Genomic DNA, 3,121 nt, shown 5'->3' with positions numbered 1-3,121 from the left:
TGACATCTTTAAAAAAGGAAGTAGAAACAAATCTGAATGGTTGATTTAGAAGTAGCCACTTTTGTGATGTTAAATGCTTATTCTTGTGAAAAACTGTACATTTTACTCATTGTACTAAATCAACATGGTGAAACCAAAAATACAAAAATTAGCCAGGCATGGTGGTGGGCACCTATAATCCCAGCTACTCGGGAGGCTAAGACAGGAGAATCACTTGAACCAAGGAGTTGGTGGTTGCAGTGAGCCAGGATCATGCCACTGCACTCCAGCCTGGCGACAGAAAGTCCTCATTAGATTTTGAACCTCCTTGAACACTCATTTTCCTATTTACATACTAAATGGAGACAAGTGAGCAAGCGTTTTGACCATTTTGTATTCAAATTGACCTTATTCAAGTTTGGAATATTAAGGTAAGTTTGGAATATAATACAAGGTACACTTGTATTCTAAGGTTAGAATTAGCCAGCTAATTGCCTCTTCATTACAACAGAGCAAGCCAAAATCCAGCCTCAATCTTGACGTAGTGTTTCTTAGCGGTCCTTTCCAACCCATCACTGGCTGCATGGACTTCTTTAAGACACCTAAGTATTTTCCATTCTTTAAAATCTGTACTTGGACTCCTTACATGAAAGAGTGTCTAAAGGAAGACAATTATATTTCTGAACTCCAGAGGTAGTTCAGGAGAACCATTGCTAGAGTCAGTTCTTATTCTATCCTGATGGTTTTTTCACTATAGGAGACACTGGTTTGGTATCCAGAAGATGGTAAACAATACTTGATCTTTCTCAGTTTAGAGAAGTATTGTCAATTCACAACCACTCATAAAAGTTATACGTAACATGAGTTCTATGTAATGGGCTGTTCATCTCCAATGAGCGCTTGTACTTAGATGTACTTAGATGTACTGGCCTGGCTTTTGCTATGGTTTATATGAATTCTCATAAGAAATCAAAGGACTGGAGGTCATTTCCTTCTTGTAGCTTATGAAAGAACAGTTGGTTTTGCAGGAGATAAACCCAACATCTCTATACCTCTACTCACTCCTCTTCATGTTCTCGTCAAACCCCAACCTCATGTGATGACATAGACATCATCTACCGAAGATGCCTACACCTGCTCTCCAGTAGACAAAAACCATGCTCTATCTGGGCAGTCCTCGGCTACAAGCTTGTCTTATCTTCACACACCACCATCCTGACCCTGTGAGACAAGGACTATCAACAGTGCTGGGCACTGGTAAAGCCAGCATTCCCCTCTTGACTGATAACAGGGAGATGCATGAATTGGTCTTTTCAGCCAATCTCATGGTGTCCAGCCAGAGCTTATCTTCAGTTTTAAGGAAGGAAAAGCTGAAGTTGGCTAAAAGCTTTTCTTTATTCTCTCTTGCCTTGATATTCTATAAGTCACCAGGGGAGCTAAATATTGCAAAATCCTGTCATGAAAGAGCAGGCTGATAAACTGAAAAATAAAAACAGATGTGGAGCAAAGAAGGCTTATGGACATTTGTTTCTTGCTTTGGACTGGTTCAAGTGCTGGGAATCTTTATTTCTACTCCCACTAAGAAAAATCTAATATTTCCTCTGCTTCTGACTATCACAATCCTTGGATAATTCACATCTTTGGATAATCACCTCTCCCACATTGAAGTCAAAATAAAGTGATGGGAAAATGCAAAATAAAAATAATAAGTGACATTTATTGCATGTGTATGTGCCAAACACTCCGCAGGCAATATTTCATTTAAACAGGGAGAAAGCTCATATTCTAAGGCCTGATGGCCTGGAGTCAAATCCTAGCATTAGTGCTTACTAGCTGAGTAACCTTGAGCAAGTTACTCGAGTTGTTTTTGTCTCAGTTTCCTTACCTGTGCAAGGAGAATAACAATACCTTTACCACCCTCTTAAGGGTCTTGAATGGATTAAAAGAGTTAATATTTAAAAATTGCTAAAAACAGTATCTGCCTATTGTAAACCCTCAATATGAATAGACTGTTAATCTTATTATATGCAATGAAATAGGTAGTGTTATCAATCCTCATATTTTATATGAAGAACTAAATCTCAGCGAGGTTAGGTCACATGGGAATTATTATGCATTACTGGAATCACAGCCCTCATCTGTTGGATTCCACAGCCCAAATACTTAACCATGATGCCATACAGTAGAATTTTCAAGGCAAAGTCAAAATGGAGATGCCACCAACCTATGAACACCACTGTGATTTCTACATGTTAGGCAAATATATAATTCAGCCCTTAGTCTTGATGTTTTACCTTCACAGATTTGAATATGAATTCTACAGATTTCCCCTCAGATTTCTATTTGCTACATGAAGGCATAACTGCTATTAGGACCCTAGGATCTGAGGAATCAAAATGATGTCAGGGCCAGGTCTGGTGGCTTACACCTGTAATCTCAGCATGCTGGGAAGCCGAGGTGGGTGGATCGCCTGAGTCAGGAGTTCGAGACCAACCTGGCCAACATAGTGAAACCTCCATCTCTACTAAAACTACAAAAGTTAGCCAGGCGTGGTGGCATACACCTGTAATCTCAGCTACTTGGAAGGCTAAGGCAGGAGAATTGTTGAAACCAGGGGTGCAGAGCTTGCAGTGAGCTGAGATCCCGCCACTGTACTCCAGCCTGGGAGACAGAACGAGACACTATCTGAAAAAAAAAAATGCCATCAGTTTTGCAAAGGCACTAATATCTAAGTAGCCTAAGAGTGGAGCGTTGATCTCATCCCATGGAAGGACTAACTAGAAAAGGTGGATACTACATCATCATCACCCTGCTTCTCCTGAGATTTATCATATTGAATTTTATTGGCTACAAGTTACAGAAGACCCAACTCATAACAATGTATTGATAATAAAGTGTTCACTATCTCACATGTCAAGAATTTGTAAGAGCAGATGTTTCCAGGGTTCAGGTGATTCAGTAACACAAGGACGTTATTTTCATCCTTTCCCCTCACCACATGTAGCTTATTTCCTCTTATCTCCAGCCTTGTCTTCATATGTGGCATGATGGCTATAACATCAGCTTGATTTTTTTTTTTTTTTTTTTTTTGAAACAGGGCCTTGCTCTATTTCTCAGACTGGAGTACAGTGACATGATCACA

Source organism: Macaca nemestrina, chromosome 17 (assembly GCF_043159975.1).
Source record: "Macaca nemestrina isolate mMacNem1 chromosome 17, mMacNem.hap1, whole genome shotgun sequence".
Lineage (NCBI taxonomy): Eukaryota > Metazoa > Chordata > Mammalia > Primates > Cercopithecidae > Macaca > Macaca nemestrina.
Note: the sequence above shows the minus strand (reverse complement) of the source record.